Source organism: Lynx canadensis, chromosome A1 (genome assembly GCF_007474595.2).
Source record: "Lynx canadensis isolate LIC74 chromosome A1, mLynCan4.pri.v2, whole genome shotgun sequence".
Classification (NCBI taxonomy): Eukaryota; Metazoa; Chordata; class Mammalia; order Carnivora; family Felidae; genus Lynx; species Lynx canadensis.
Window position 1 is genome coordinate 28,164,618 of NC_044303.2, and position 17,276 is coordinate 28,181,893.

The following is a 17,276-nucleotide window of genomic DNA, read 5'->3' on the forward strand; positions in this document are numbered from 1 at the left end:
ATTCAGTCTACCTAGTTTTCCAAGGATATTCAATCTCTACCTCTGATTTTAACTGTGCAAATTAGTCCCTAATGTCTATCTCCAGTTCAACTCCTGTACCTGTGTTTCAGTTCCTTGAGTCCAATTTTCTATTCAATACTTCTAACTAAATATCCCAGTTACTCCAAAATTGGTACGTCCAAAAACTGAATAAAACTTTCTCTCTAAACAATTTCTCTCCATAGAGCCAGTAAACCAACTGAGCCAGCAGGCTAAGCTGGAAACTGGCTTTTCCCTCAATCCCTATAGACTACCACATCTAGTCAGTCACCAAATCCTGACCTGTCACCCTCCTAAGCTTCCCTCAAACCTACCCTCTCTTCCATCAGCTAAACTGTCATTTACTCTTCATGCATCAGTTGAAGGACCTCCCTCCTTGAGGAAGACTTGGCTCATCTTACCAATCCCTCCTTGCCCAAACAGTAGCCACCACCTCTGTGCTCTCCCAAGGTGGGTTGTCCCAGTCCATTTTTTTCCTGCTTCCTTCCTTTTGTGAATTTCTGGAGGACAAAAATGTTTTATTGTATTTATATTCTAACACGGAAGGCAAATCAAACATCTGCTGAATAAATAAAAAGTCTTTGAAGAGGCAAGTATACCTTCAAATGTTTCAATGGGTACTTCTACATTTAATGAATCATTATCAGCTTCCAATAATTTCTAATTTTACAATATTTGATAACACAGTAAATGCTCCAAAAACACGTGTTGGCCAAATTCCAAATGGCCAAGTGTTAAAATTAATATTCTGTTAAATATAAATACAACAAAGCGGGGCAAAATACGTGAAACATTAGTTTTCAAACATTAGGCAACAGGTAACCCAAGCCTCTGACTGCCGAAAGAAGGGAAACACTGGCCGCTGGCTACTTTCAGGTCACAGCACAGACAGGAGAAAGCCAAGTGTTCCGATGGTCTCAGCAAGTTGCAGAGGCAGAGATGAGAGTCTGGGAAGGCCAAGGTGGCTAGAACGCTCAGGGTACAGCACTGGAGAGAGAGCTCACAAAGACTGAGAGCATCAGAGAGTTGCAGATGGGTTCTTCTAGGGACCTTGGTCAAATACTGATCTATGCCAAGTGTCAGAAGTTGGGGAAATAACCACCAAACAGCAGCAGGCCAAACAATACCTGGAGCCAGACAGGGCTTGGAATAATCTGCACCCCCACCAACCGGAGTGGAAAAAAAACTGTGTAATATATCAGGCAATGGATGGGCTCCTCAGACGGAATTTACCTTAGCTGGGGGACTAAGGGAGCACTACAGTGAGGCTTTTCTGCAGGCGCACTAACAAAGCTCAAAAGCAAGCCTCAAAATAATCTGACAGATTCCAAACAACCTAACCATGAACCCCACTAAACCCAACACTTAAAAAATACAACAAAACTGAAAAAAAAACCACACACACACACACAATAAAATCGAGCAAGCAATAGCATAAACCTGAACGGCCAGCACACAGTCAAAAATTACCCGTGGAGGAGAAAAATATGACCCCTAAGCAGGAGGAAACAAGGCAAGTAGTGCAGACCCAGAAATGACAAATGGAATGAACAGAAAAGATGTCAAAATTATACTACGAGCATGTTCCATATACTCAAAAGGGAAGAGGAAAACATGATCGTAAGGAGAGAACAGAAAATATAAGAGACCCAAACCAAACCTCTAGAGTTAAAAATAAATCTAAAATAAAACCATACTGGGTGCAATCAACAGCAGATTAAACACTGCAACAGAAAGTGGACTTCAAGACATAGCAAAAGAAGCAATCAAAACTGAAGCACAGAGAGAAGCCTAAAAACAAACAAGGCAGCATCAGTGACTCACTGTGAAAGGTGAGTAACTGGAATCCCCAAAAAGGTGGGGGACAGGAGTAATCTATGAAGATAAAATGGCTCAGAATTTCCAAAAGTTGATGAAAACCATAAACTGACAGATACAAGAGAGATCGACGAATCCTAAGAAAAATGAACATAAAGAAAACCACACCAAGGTACATCATAACCCAGTTTCTGAAAACTAGGGATAGAGAATTCTTAAAAGCAACCAGAGAGAAAAGTATATATTACATAAAGAGGAACAAAGAAAGACAGCAGACTTCTTGTCAGAAACTACGCGGAGCCATAAATAAAACCGAGCAACATCTAAAAAAATGTGTCAACTGAGATATCTATACCCACAGAAAGTATCTTTTAAAAAGTAAGGCAAAATAAGTTTATTTGAGCTAAAAAAAAAAAAAAAAAAAAAAAAAAAAAAGCTGTGAGAACTCACCACCCGCCAACCATCAGTAGAATAAACGTTAAAAGAAATTCTATGGGCAAAAAACAAAAAACAAAAAACAATACCAGATAGAAGTCTGAATCTAAACAACAAGTTTAGAATGCCTGAAAGGGTAAATATGAGGGTAATATAAAAGCTTTTTCAGAGCTATTTTCTTTTCGTTTAATCCCTTAAAAAAAAAACTATTTAAACTAAAAGTGATAACAATGTATGAATGGGGTTTACAACATACACAAGTAAAATGCATTACAAAATAAAACAGTGTGGCAGGCTGGAGTTAGAAAAATGCTGTTCCTTCAGTATACAAAAAGTGATACTGATAAGTTAAAGTTGTCTTGTAAACCCAGAGCAACCATTAAAAACAAAACAATAACACCTGACAGGCCAACAGTGGCATTAGGGTGAAGTATCTCTCCTTTCTGCAAAAATCAGGAAGCTAAGGCTAATCTTCACAAGATTCTCTAAGAGTGCAATTACATAATATATGTAAAAACAGTACCTAATATAGCAGGCATTGATATAGTGGGAATTCAAACGTTTGCTTCTTTCTTAGGAACAGACTTGCTGTTTAGCTTATAATATCTAAAAATACCACGGCTATCAGTTACTATTTTGTTTTTCCTTTCAAAACAATAATCAATCATACAAAAAGACCTAATTTGTGTTTGACCTAAATGATTATCTATTAAGATATTTGCTTCTCTAATTTCCTGCACACCAACAATAAATACAGCTAAAAAAAAAACCTAAAATCTTCAGGCTGTGCTTTCAGTGTGAATACACAGCTTAGAAGTTGAAGCAATATTCTTAATCTTCTACATAACCCCCATCTACAAGATTACTTTAACAAAAAATATGTTCAGAATTTTAACCTAGGAAAACATTTCTCTTTATCAGTGACATCTATTCTGCCATGACTCAAAGAGTCGTACTGCTGAAAAGACATTTATGTAGCTCTTGCAAATAGTGATAAAGCTCCACCCTAACCCACCAGTAGCAAAAATGAGTGAATGGATCTGCTTTACAAATGGCCCAGTGCTTGGCACGTAACGAGGCGTTCTAAAAGCCTGTGCAGAACCTATTAACCGATAGGATATATAAGGCATTACAAAAAAAAGAACGTGAAAGATAATTTTAAGGTTTCAAGCTTGGGGATGTGGAAGAAAAGTGGAGCCTTTGCCAATTACAGGGTAACCAGAAGACAGTGTTTATGTCAACGTAATATCCAAAGTCACCTAAAATATATACATTTAGTTGGGGAGGTCAGAACTAGTGATGTTACTCCAGGAGTCATCTATATATACAGAGCTTGAAAGCTGATCCTAGAGACTGGGAAAGCACAGAGAAGATCAAGAAAGAATCTTAGGGGGCAACCACGATAAAAGGTTGCCGGGCAGGTAAACAAAGAACCACAAACAAGTGGCAGTTTGAAAACGAGGCAAGGTAGAGATTTAGAAAAATTTAGTGTCACTGGAGTCAAGAGACAGTTTTATGTCTAGAGTGGTCAGCATTAAGCTTATACTAAACTCCTGAGGGTAGAAATGACACTCCTTTCATCTCTGAATGCTGCAGGAGTCCATATCGTGGCACCTGCCACACAGAATGCACTTAGTAGTAATCATACTACATCCTTACACTGTGCCCGTGAGGTACTGCTTAATTGCTGTTGAACAGAACTCACATTTCTCACAACAGAAGTTGCTGTTAATATACCCATCTTACATATAGAGAGACTGAGGCACGAAGCATTTACATAATTTGCCTTCATTCAGAAACCTAGAAGAATCCATCCTGAAAGAGACCGTTACTGGGAGCGAGTTCAATGCAGTACTAGAGGGGAAAATGCCAACTGCAGGATGTTAATGGACACCAGAGGTTCCCGTCATTCCTCCCTGTCCATCCCCTCTTTATTCGAGAACTTGCGGTACTCAGTCTAAGAAAGTACAAACTGTGAGACGCACCTAAGTCTCCTCCTCATCCATTTACCCATTCTCCTCTTCGCCGGTCCTCAGCCAACTGGACTACGAGTGCATACTCGACCCACAGGATTATCCTTCTAGAAATTCAGAATTAAGAGATGCAGATACTCGTTGAGACTCATGCTACAAAAGCAAAGTGAGTCTGGTGTTGGCACCACAGCAAACCAAAGTTTCATGCAAGCCAAAGTCAGAGGGAAGCAGAAACCAAGAGCCTTAAAGAGAGCCAATCGAAAAGGAATTGCTTCAAAAGACATAATAGTGTCCAGAGTGCCAAAGACCAGAGGAGCAGACACAGAAGACCATGTGTTCCCAGAGAAAAACTGGAAGAGTAACTGTCTGAAGATTTTCTAGTTCCCAGGACCCTAAGTTGGACTTCATGCAATGGGCTTCAGAAGCAACCCACCAAATGTGTTGACAAATACTTTTTTGTTTATTTATTTATTTTGAGAGAGACAGAGACAGTGCCAGTAGGGGAGGAGCAGAGAGAGACGGAGAGAGAGAATCCCAAGCAGGATCCGCACTGCCAGAGCACAGCCCCACACAGGGCTGGAACTCAGGAACCAGGAGATCGGGACCTGAGGCAAAAGGAAGAGTTGGAAGCTTAACCAACTGAGTCGCCCAGGCGCCCCTGACAAACGCCTTTTTTAACTAAGTTCATTCAAATGGGTTTGTGACCCTTGCAGCCAAATAACCCTCAAGCCATTAAAAGGGTCCAAGGAAAAACATTGACTAAGCAGCTACTATAAGCTTCAAAATAACCTTGAGGTATTTTGACTCTCACCATCAGGGATGAGGAAATAGAGACTCAGCTATATTAAGTAACAGATTTGCCTGACACCAAAACCCAAACTCTTTCTATTTTGCCTCACTTTCATTCTAGTTCCATCCAATCTGTTCCAGACCACCACACCATTTATTTACCTTACTTTTTCCCATGAAACATCCTCAGATTAAGCCAAAAATGTTAACCTTTCTCCTTTTAACCTGTTCAGTTTCTAATCTATTCATTTCAAACATCTTTACTCTAGTAAGTATTTAACAATAAAATGAACTTTCATATGCAAAGACGAGTGGCAGCATGAAGGCATTTGCATCTGTTTGGTCTGCTTCTGAACTGATACAGTATTTTTTTTTTTTCCTTTCCCAAATTTACCAGTTGGTACAGCCTTAAGTCAAGCCCAAGCTAAGTGTAGATCTCTTCCTGGACTCTTTCCACTTTCATTCCCTCCAAATGACTGACTCTATTAGTAAAATGCAGGCCACTTGACAGAAAAAGGACAAATTTGGCTTGCCTAAATAATTACCCTACCCAAAACTACTTCAATTATTTTTCAAAGGCAAGACAAAACAAATATCTACATCCTAAAAGCTTGAAACCCTTACCAAAAGGTTATAAAGACTAGGAAAAAAAAATTATTTTTCTGTCCTTGAAAACCAGTTTGCCAAGAGGAATGGGAGGTCTTTTAAAATCTAGACCAGTCTCGGGGCGCCTGGGTGGCTCCATCGGTTAAACATCCGACTTCGGCTCAGGTCATGATCTCTCAGTTTGTGAGTTCGAGCCCCGCGACTGGCTCTGTGCTGACAGCTCAGAGCCTGGAGCCTGCTTCCGATCCTGTGTCCCCCAGTCTCTCGGCCCTTCCCTTGCTCATGCTCTGTCTCTCTCTGTCTCTCAATAATAAATAAATGTTTTAAAAAAATGAAACAATAAAATAAAATCTAGACCAGTCTCTTTTGCCCATTAAGTTTTTCACATTTTCTCCAAGCATGGAACAGAACTCCACCGCTGATTTACAAGTGGAAATTTCCCTAAAAATGACCAAAATGTATCATCTGATTTGATCTGATTTCTTTTTCCAGACAGTATGTTCCTGGAATTAAAAAAAAAAAAAAAATAAGTGTACTATCCTTCTTCCAATCTCTAAAGGTAAAGGAGATTCTTCAGATTCTAGATTTATCCCAGGAATTTAGAAGCTAAAGAAGCTCTCACTGTGGTTCAGGGTCTTCAGGAGGTCCCCTATCCTCAACAACCGAGAAATATCACTAGCCCAGGAGTATACCTGTAGGCCCTCAGCAATAGTGCAGTTACTTAGGTATATACACTAATCACCAGTTACCAGTTCAGCCTGGGAATCCGTTTTTCTGACTGCCTTACATTCTTTGATCTCTCATAAACCGAGCTGTTACAGCCACAACCAACAGTGAAATTCCCGGTCAACCCTGGGTAGTTCTGCCAAAAAGAACATAAGAAAGTAAGAAAAACCATGTTATACTTGAAAAGGGGGCTAGGTGTTTAAAAAGATGCGTTAAATTGCACTATTTTAACTGACACTAATCGTGCTGGGAACTGTGCTGTCATTTACTCTAAAATCATAAACAAGACATTAAAATCACTTCTGCATTACTGAGTGCCTTATATTTTGAATACTCTGTATTTTCTATACATTTCCCTGACATTTAAAAATCACTACGGGGGCGCCTGGGTGGCGCAGTCGGTTGAGCGTCCGACTTCAGCCAGGTCACGATCTCGCGGTCCGGGAGTTCGAGCCCCGCGTCGGGCTCTGGGCTGATGGCTCAGAGCCTGGAGCCTGTTTCCGATTCTGTGTCTCCCTCTCTCTCCGCCCCTCCCCCGTTCATGCTCTGTCTCTCTCTGTCCCCCCAAAAAAATGGATAAACGTTGAAAAAAAAATTAAAAAAAAATAATAAAATAAAAATCACTATGAATCAATGGAACATCCCTAACAAGGTGGAAAGAAGCTAAGAAAAGCTTGTATGTTTTGCAAGGGACTGAATAATTATGATGCTGAAAAGAGAACCAAAATTTTTAATTCTGGTTTGCACTAATACCATCAGGTATGTGACAGCTGTATTTCTCATCCTGAACATCTTAAGCCTAAACCACTTCCAGTTTAATAAGGTTTTAGAGGAGAGGGAAAGCAGAACTGTTACCAAGCTGTACCGCGGTAGTGGTTTAGATTCTACTGCCACTGCCATTTTACCAACGTTTTTTAATACTTCGGTCACATCTACCTATTTTTGTGTAAAGCGAGGTAGGTGCCTGGAATTATAAAAGTACACCAAATCCATTCGCAATATGGATGGCCAGCATTTAAACCATCAACAAACAGCCTCGGAGAAATTTTGACAGCAAATCCAAACATCAACACTCCGAGGAGCTGCTTGACGCTTTCCGTTTCTGTCACAAGACTTGGGTTGCGCCTGGTTCCAACGCTCGGAGGTTCTGACAGTGAAGGATGCTGCTCGGGGACAAAGTGCAACGTCCTCCTCCTCCGGTATACGCTCCTGTGCGCGCACTACGAACACAAACTAAGCACACGCACCGCTACGCACCGAAAAGACCCGGCTGGGAAGACCATTCTGGGGATGGAAACTGAGCTTGTCATTCAAAGGGGCTGCACGCAACTCGGCCCCCACGCTCCGGACCCACAAGACCCGTCTCGAGCCCGAGGATGCCCCCTCCCCGCGAGGCCCGGTGCCAAGGGATTCCTCCCTCCGCCCCGCTCCTCCCGCTCTCCTCCCACCGCCGAGCGAAGGCGCAGCTCTGGGCAGCCCCGCAATCAGAGCAGGGACTGCAGACAGAGAGGCTGGGGCGCCCGAGCCGGGCCGCCCCATCCACCGCGGCCCCGCACCACGCCGCCACCCCTGCCAACGCGCGGCTTTTGCTGCGGGCGGATCCGCACCCGCCTCACCTGGGGGCCGCAGCCTCCGCAGCTCACAGGCATGTCACCGGCCCGCAACGACCAGTCGCGCGAGCCGCCGAGCAGGCGGGCGCCCCCTCCCGCACCAGCCCCCGGCCCTCCCCCCTCCCCGCCTTCCCGCCCCGCGGGCCCGCCCCCGCCCTGCCCACCCCCGGCTTCCGCCGCCGCAGTTCCAGTCCGCAACACCACCTAATCCCCACACCTCCCACTCACTCTCGCGAGAGGGTGCGGCGCCTCTCGCGAGAAGAACTCTGTGACCAAGCCCGCGCAAAAGTGGGTGGGCTTTTAAAAAATGAAAGAACGAACAGGAAAAACCTTCCCACGTGCTCTGGGGCGGCTAGCGGATCGGCCCCGCGCGTCTCGTGACGTCCAAGCGGCCGCTCTATTGGCCAGGATCCGCTCAGCCGTGGGAGCTTTAAACTCCAGGCTGACCTACGAACCTGCGGCGAACGTCTTGCGCGCTTCCTGATCCGTTACCATGGAAACGGTTTAACCCTTTCCTCTGGCAAAATACCCAAGCTGTGGCTGGCTCTGCAGGTTTGGTTTCAGGCCCTTACTCCTCTCTTTCGAACCCTTGGTCTTACCCCTGGGGTCAGCTGGGCTGCTTCTTCGCCACAGGCTAGCCTCGCTTTGTTCTGATTGCCGTGGTTCTTCCCAAAGCGGCAGCCCCACCAGATCTGACGGCCCAAGTAAGGCTCATCCTTTGGGGGTGGCTCCGCCCCTTCTCTCCAGCATCTCTGGGGAGGACCACTCACAGCGCTTCAGGCCCACGGCCTTATCCGAACCTCAACAATTGGCTTCAAGGGATCTCCGGGCCCTAGTGCTCACCCTTACCAATTTACGCGGCATCGGAATCAGGAAGTAAAGCATTGGTCACGGAGAAACCAAGCTCTAGATGAAAATCTAATGTGTGATTATTTACATTTGCAATCGGAAGGGCTGGTCCAGTCAAGTTGCACAGTCTCCTCATGGACATCTATTAAAAGGTGGAAATACCTGATAGATGAGAAAGGCATTTGGAAGTATATCCTCATTATGAGTTTTGGACTGTTTGGGAGAGGGGGACAGGGAACAAAGGGTGCATACATACTTTATTTCTTCCTTCAATAAGTTTTTGTTGAGCTAGTACAAATGTTAGACACTACTCCATCTGTCTTCTGAGCGGTGATGAAGACAAATGAGTCTAGGTTCTAGGGAGCTTATGGGGGGAGGCAGAAAGAAAAACTATTTGTTTGCCTTAAGCTCAATGCAAAGAAAATACAGTAAATGATGTGATGGTGATTGTGATTGGGTGGCTGCTTGAGGGGCCGACCTTTGGAGGAGATGGTAAGCAGTGATTTGCCTAAGAGGCAGGCAAACATCAGAGGGAAGAGCCTTCTAGGCAAAGGAAACAGCTAATTCAAAGGCCTTAAATTGGATTTGAGGGAAAAAGATGAGAAAGTAAGAAGAAATAAGGTCGGAGAAGTAAATAAATATGTGCCAGATCCTGTAAGATTTTGTAAGCTAGGAAAGTAATTGTTGGGAATTTAAATGCAATGGAAAGCGGTGGAGAATTCTAAAGAGGGAAGAGATACCTATGCTGTACTTTTGTCTTTAAAGCTCTTCCCTGCAGAGAACTGATTTTAGAATCCGAACTGATTTCAGAACCTTTTAGGTTTCAGAGGAAGCAAGGAGACTGAGACTTGTCCAAGACAGACACAATCCTGAAAGACTTCGTTCCCAATGACCTTGACATTATCCATATGGTCAGAGCATTGGTGCCATTTAATGCCTTCTGTTAAAAACATCTGGCTACATCTTCATTTACTGCTATTTAATGACAGTAAAAGAAATAAATGGAAATTTTTTGTTACTTGGGCACACGAATGTCCCAAAAAGAAAGTCACATTTGATTTTTTTTCTCATCCATTTATACCACACAGATAACCACCTCTTCTGTCTATTCCTAAAGTCAGATCTAAGAAAAACAAACAAAGTGATGTTCAATGTAGATATTTATTCCTGGGTATCAGATTTAAACAGGTAGAAGTTGAAGGCTAGAAAATGAAGGTATTTCACTAAAAAAACAGAAATCAGGAACAAGTTTGAACTGGAAGTCCTCTCATTAACTGCTAAAGCAACCAAATCAAGGTTCCTTATCATTCTTGAGTCTCAACTTCCTCATACATAAAACAAGGCAATTTAACTAGCCTACACACAAAGTGGTTAAGCCTGAATTACACTTTGGCATGCACGCACCAGTAACACGGAAGCTGGAAAGGGAAATGTGATAAATTTGTATAAAATCTAAGAGGGTCCGTAGCACAAGACAAATGAAATTGGATTTGTGTGCGCATACACCACACACACACACACACACACACACACACACACACACACCCCCACCAGCTGAGGAGCTATGAAACTGATTAATACAGATACCAGGAATGCTTCCCTAAGAAATCTTGGCCTTCTCAGAGTGTGAAAACGGAAGCATTGCCACCTGCTCAACCTCATATTCCCTGTAGCTATTTTGAACCTATGTACTATTTAATAAATAATGGTTCACATGTACCTAATCAAGACTGAAGGAATGGAAAATATTTAAGAGATCTGAGGCAACATTTTAAAGTTAGGCTAACACTTTAATTTTAATGAAAATAAGATTTCAAGGAACATTACAGGGTTCTTTTTTAAAAGGAAAAATGCTAAAAAGAGAAAAGTTCTTATTTTAACAAATTAAGACCATTCTTTGAAAATGTTGAAAAAATGGAGCACTCTTGAGTGCTGTTTGCAGTCATGATGATTAACCAAACCAGCTGCGTAGTACTGCTAATTTAGATGAACAACGGGCTCAACTCTGTCATTCTAACATGTATTAATAGAGCCATAAATCCTCCCAACTCACCCTTAGCAAGACAGTCTTTGTGGTATCTTTTGCTAGCTACAATTAGAGTACAACGAACGTGAAGGGAGAAGAAATTTAGGATTGAGATCCATTTCTACAGATGTCCCTAGTTCCTGGATTCTTTTTAAAATTATTTTGCTTTAGCAGCTTTATTGAGATATAATCCACATGCCATACAATTCATCCACTTGACGAGTACAATTCAATATATTTCGGTATATTCCCAGAGCTGTGCAGTCATCACCAAAATCTAATTTTAGAACGATTTTGTCCCTGCTAAAAGAAACTCCACAGTCATTAGCAGTCGATCCCCACCTCCTCCCCAGCCCGAAGCAACCACTGATCTCCTTTATGTCCCTACCTTTGCCTGTTCTGGACACTTCGTATAAATGGAATTGTACAATATGTGGTCATTGGCGTCAGCTTCGTTCACTTAGCTAAATGTTTTCAAGGGTCATCCATGCTGTAGCCTGTATAAGTACTTCATTTCTTTCTGTTGCCAAATGATGATTCCATTGTATTCCGTTTATCAGTTAATAGACATGTGGGTTGTGTCCACTTTGGGACTCTTGGGAATAGTGCTATTTTGAGCATTTGTGTCTAAGTTTTGTGTGGACATTCGTTATTCTTTCTTAATACTTTAAAAGATAAAACGTACCCAGTTTACAAAGTCTATATTTCTTTTCCTAGCACGGTTACTTGGCTCCTGGCTTTGTCTTTCTTGCCTGCTGTTTGAACTGTGTGCTCTCTTCCCCCACAGGGCTGGCATTTCTACTCTGGCTGCTCAGATCTGACAGTGTCATCCCCCTGCTTAAAAGGCTTCAGTGGCTTCTTATGGTTCCACCAATGATCTTTCTTTCTTCTGTTGTTCTCTCTCTCTCAGAAAGTCTTTTTTTTTTTTCCACTTCCTCAAAATAGGGCCAGATCCTCTCTGCTTTGGAGCCTTCCCACGAGATCTTCCTTCAGCACTGAGTGTTCTCTGTCCACCCCTTAGCCTCTGCATGCCTGAGAATCCCTCAGCATTCAGCTGTACTCTCAAGAACTCAAGAACTCTTGTACTAATTCCCCAGACGAGGTAAGCTGCTCCCCATCTGGACTCTACTTTTTCTCCAGTGCATTTAGCAACTTAGAATGATTTTGATTTGAGTGATTATTTGGTCTTTCTCCTCTGTTAGACCGTAGAATCCATGAGCAGGAACCACATCTATTTTTACTTACACATGCCTGGCACATAGTAAGTGTTATTCATTACTCATTATCTATTCATTGAAAGGATGGAAGGAAGGAAGGAAGGAAGGAAGGAAGGAAAAAGAAGGGGAGGGGGGAAGGGAGGTATCCTCACAGCTTATTCTGTGTTCTATTTTTCCTTCCCTTGCTAGTGTTGAAATAAGTTTCTAGGCCCAAGATGGAGCTGCTCCCTCCCAGGATGCCACCTCAGCAAACCAAAGCTTAAATAACTTTTGTGTCTGTGTAAATGCTCCACTAGACCAAAAACACAGTATATCCAGTCAGCCAGTCCCCCCAAACCAAGCCAACTCTAGGCTCTATGCTTATTTGTTTCTTCTCACTCCAAACAAAGCTGGGGTGCCTGGGTGGCTCAGTCGGTTGAGCATGCGACTTCGGCTCAGGTCATGATCTCATGGTTTTGTGAGTTCGAGCCCCTCATCGGGCTCTGTGCTGACAGCTCAGAGCCTGGAGTCTGCTTTGGATTCTGTGTCTCCCTCTCTCTCTGCCCCTCCCCCACTCATGCTCTGTCTCTCTGCCTTGGAAATAAATAAACATTAAAAAATTAAAAACAAGCAAATAAAGTTGACAATGTGGCCCCAACCAATCAGATATTTCCCACTTTTCCTTTTCCCTGTTCTTTTTTCTTTAGTCTATAAAAGCTTCCCGACTTCTGCCCCATTTTGCAGTTCTCCAAAGGAAACTGTCCACTTAAGGAAGTGTGAAATAAAGTTTATTTGTATCACCTAAGTTGTTTCCTTTAATCATTTTTTAATACTAGGAATCTTCAGTAAAGTCTTGATAAATGGTATAAACCAAATCTGTCCTGTTATAAGAGGAATTAATGGAAAGCTTGTTCTATGCCTGGGATGGTGTAGGAGGGGCCACACGTGTCCCCTTCCCATGCTCCCTATACAAGATGATGTGGAGAGGGGAAGACCAGTACTAAGGAGCCAAGGCAGTGTGTGACCAGTCAGAGAACACAGGCTTTGTCTAAGTGCACCTAAGATTGTACCAAGGAGCAAGAAACGTCTCACGTGTCCCCAGGGGACATTTTAGTGGGCTAATTTCTAGTAATCAAGTTGGCAGTGTCTCCTCCAATGTAATTTTGCTATTTAACGGAAATGTTACTTTCATCTGTTTGCATAGTCTAACGGAGCCAAGACATTTGGATTATATGCACAGGAAAGAAATTTGGCCCAGCAAGTTCCAATGAACTGTTCTAGATCACATAGGGGCACTAAATGCCACCATTTAGACTAAAATTAGCTGGTTTAGTCTGGTTCCACCTATACAAAACTAGCCTCTCAGCTTAATGCCCCTAATGACCTTTAGACTACAAAGGCAGGCATCGGCTTTCCCCCGGAGCTTTACACTAGCAATCTCTGACAGCCAGAAGCAGATTCCATGTCGCTTCCTGTTTGAAAGCTTAGGTCTCCCTTTGGCCCACTTGCCGAATTCCTGTTTCCTGCCTGAGTGATGGCCCCAGCTGGCAGTTCTTGTAAGAGAGAGAAGTCAAGTCCTTTTCTTTTCACATTGCTCAGTTTTTGGATTTTGTTTTTTTTGTGGTAATAAATTAATATACACTCATTATGTAGAACACTGGAAAATACAGGAAAAGATAATGGAGCAGACCACCTCTTTTGGTGGGTGATTTACATACATTATTTAATAGTAGTTAATAAACCAATGTAAAACATACTGGAAGTGGAAAACTGTGGACATTATAAATTCATCAGCCATTTAAACTTATAAAAATGCTTTTCAAATTTGAAAGATAAAGTACCTTGGGGTGCCTGGCTGGCTCAGTTGGTTAAGCCTCCAATTCTTGATTTTGGCTCAGGTCATGGTCTCAGGGTTTGTGAGATCAAGCCCTGGGGTGGGTTGGGCTCTGCACTGACAGCAGAGATCCTGCTTGGGATTCTCTCTCCCTCTCTCTCTTCCCCTCCCCCCTCCCCTGCCCACCCACCCCTCCAACCCATCCCTGTGCACGCATGTTCTCTCTCTCTCTCAAATAAGCTTTAAAAAAAAAAAGCTAAAGTATCTCATCAAGCCTTTGTTTTAAAAGTATGTATATTATACCACAATCTGATATGCCTTTTAACTTACATACTTACCTAATTCTTTTGTAGTGAATCTCTTGAAGAACAGAAACACATCTGAACCATTATAACATAATACCTAGTAATGGCTTCATATATTGTAGGTCTTCATTAAATGCCCAATGACTTCTAAAATCATGACTATAATTATTAGCAAATAGTACAGATGATAATTTAGAAGTACCACTCCAAATTGGACTTCTGAATGAGCAAAATAAAGTTGACTGCTATTATATATTGTACTAGAGTAAAATGAGTCTTCCTTTCTTTTTTAAGATTATTTATTTATTTTTGGAGAGAGAGAGAGAGAGCACATGAGTGAAGGAGAGGCAGAGAATCCTCAGCAGGATCCACACGGTCAGCACAGAGCCCAGCACCAGGTTGGAACTCAAGAACCATGAGATCATGACCTGAGCTGAAACCAAGAGTCAGACGCTTAACCAGCTGAGCCACCCAGGCGCCCTTGAGTCTTCTGATTTAAATCATCATTGTCATAACTAAATTACTGACTCAACTTCCAATAAATAAAATACTACTTCTGTACTATCTTTTAGGAAAATGTAATACGTTTTTGTCTGAAATTCAAAAACAAATAATCACTCATAAATGTAATTACTTCATAAGAAAGTCTTAAAGATACCATTGCCCGACTGATTTTAAATGGTTGATACAGAGTTAATTATAAAATAGAAGCACAAAGTTTTATAAAAAGCTTTCATTATAGGGGTGCCTGGCTGGTTCAGTCGGAGGAGTATGTGACTTGATCTTGGGGTCATGAGTTTGAGCCCCACATTGGGTGTAAAGATTACTTAAATAAATAACTTTTTTTTTTTTTAATTTTTTTTTCAACGTTTTTATTTATTTTTGGGACAGACAGAGACAGAGCATGAACGGGGGAGGGGCAGAGAGAGAGGGAGACACAGAATCGGAAACAGGCTCCAGGCTCCGAGCCATCAGCCCAGAGCCTGACGCGGGGCTCGAACTCACAGACCGTGAGATCGTGACCTGGCTGAAGTCGGACGCTTAACCGACTGCGCCACCCAGGCGCCCCTAAATAAATAACTTTTTTAAAAAGCTTATGTTTGACGTTTCTAACTCAAAGAAGCACAAATGTAATCAAACATTTCAAATGCACTTAGTATAAGTAAATGGAAAAATGCTTTAATTTGCAAAAAAACATTATACATAACTTTTCAGAAATGTCTTTTGCAAAGATGAAATACACTTCCTCTTCATGTGAGCCAACAGTATACATGCTAACTACTTAAAAAAAGATATTTGATAACTTCTCCTGGATTAGGTATCTAAAGGGCCAGGAAAGTCCTTTGAATAGTGTCATAAACTTATGACAAGATAAAGCAGATCCTAGAACAAGTTGTTCCTGGGTCTATCATTCCTTGTTGCTTGGCTGCTTTGCTTTTCAAAGGAAATATTAACATGCAGATAAGAACATCCTTATTTATTAGTTAACTCACACGAAATTCAGCCGAAATGTCTTTATGTGATTAGATCTTTAAAAGTAGGTAATACTCATGCATGCGAAGCATGAATATTGATTGCATGCCTATTTATGGTCCAGGAAGCATTAAACGTTGTGATAAAAATCTAGGCCCTAAAGTAGCAGGACTTTTAAGATACCTTAAATTCTTCCTAGGCTTTATTCTACTTGGGGTTTTAAGTCATTGAACCATGCTAGAGATGTCTAGTCTAGCCCCATACTAATGTTGATTCCTATTTGTTTTGGGTTTCCTGGGATCAACCTTGAACAAATTGGCTCCCCTTCCCCACAATGGAACTTGTGACCTCAGCCTTCTGCAGGACAGAGTGGGATTCCTCAGAGGCAATCCTCAAGAACTCCAAAGTAGCCCACTATCTCTGGTTTGGGCTAGACAAACCACTAAGACAAAAATGTCTTAGACTTTGGTTCTTCCAGAGGGAAGGGTGTGGATTTGGGTTCAAGTATAAAGGGGAAAATAATCAGTACTGCATTAGAACGGAAAGTGTTATCTTTATAAACAGTGGGTATCAAATTTCTTAGCATCTATGCAATTTATTTTTAACGTACCCTTTTTACGCCCAAATTTATAAAGTCCCAATCTCTTTCTTTTTCGTATTCTGCTCTTATCTCTAAATTGATTTTAAAATTCTTCCTTTTGAAGATGTGTCCTTATCTCACATTTGATTATACAGGTTGCCATCCTTATCAGTTGCTGTAATAAGATTCTTACCAAGATCTTGTTATCTTGAAACATCATGCCTATAGGCAGGGTATAATGGGCGTAACAAGATTCCTGCGGAGCTCCAATTTAACAGTTTAATGGCCTATAATTTTCTCTCTCTCTTTCAGCTGTTCAGTAGCTATTTTGAAATTGCCGAATAAACTCCTGATGAAAATAGGTGTGCAATAAAATGAAGTCTGATAAATTTTGTGGATGGCTTGAGGAAATGCCATTATTACTATTTTTTTTTTAACGTGTTTTCATTTTTGAGAGACAGGGAGAGACAGAGTGTGCATGGGTGGGGAGGGCAGAGGGGCAGAGAGAGAGAGGGAGACACAGAATCCGAAGGAGGCTCCAGGCTCCGAGCTATCAGCACAAAGCTGGACTCGGGGCTCAAACTCACAAAACGAGAGATCATGACCTGAGCTGAAGTGAGACGCTCAACCACTCAACTGACTGAGCCACCCAGGTGCTCAGGAAATGCCATTGTTTTATGGGAAACAGAAGTCAGCATTTTACATGGTGCTGATTGGATTTTGGTTTCAAACCCTGTGCCATTCAAACTTTAATATTTGCCTGCATTTTCAAAATGACTTTTAAAATTATCAGGAGCATTTCTTGTTCACTGAACTCTTTATGCAATTCTAAGAATTCTCAACAAGGTTCCAGGAGGAATTAAAGTGCTATAATTGAAAGCTGCTGAAATGTACATTACCCTATCCAAGTTTTATTGATTTATTGATTGATTGATTGATTTTATTTTTTAGTAATCTCTACACCCAATGTCAGGCTCAAACTTGTGACCTTGAGATCAAGAGTCTCACGCTCTTCCA

The 17,276-nt window shown here is 41.9% G+C and overlaps 1 protein-coding gene across 5 annotated transcripts in view; it reads right to left on the bottom strand.

Annotated features, from left to right (window-relative positions):
- Positions 1–8,694, bottom strand: part of AKAP11 (A-kinase anchoring protein 11) — a 50,758-nt gene extending 42,064 nt beyond the window's left edge. For 2 of the 5 annotated variants that reach the window (XM_032591375.1, XM_030311524.1), the window contains exon 1: positions 8,003–8,088. The gene's annotated coding sequence lies outside the window, so the exon portion shown is untranslated. Of the gene's footprint in view, positions 1–440; positions 621–6,409; positions 6,710–8,002; positions 8,089–8,595 lie in introns of those variants that run through there. The other 3 variants (XM_030311562.1, XM_030311534.2, XM_030311554.2) reach the window with 3 other exon arrangements.
- Between the last annotated feature and the right edge of the window lie 8,582 nt (positions 8,695–17,276).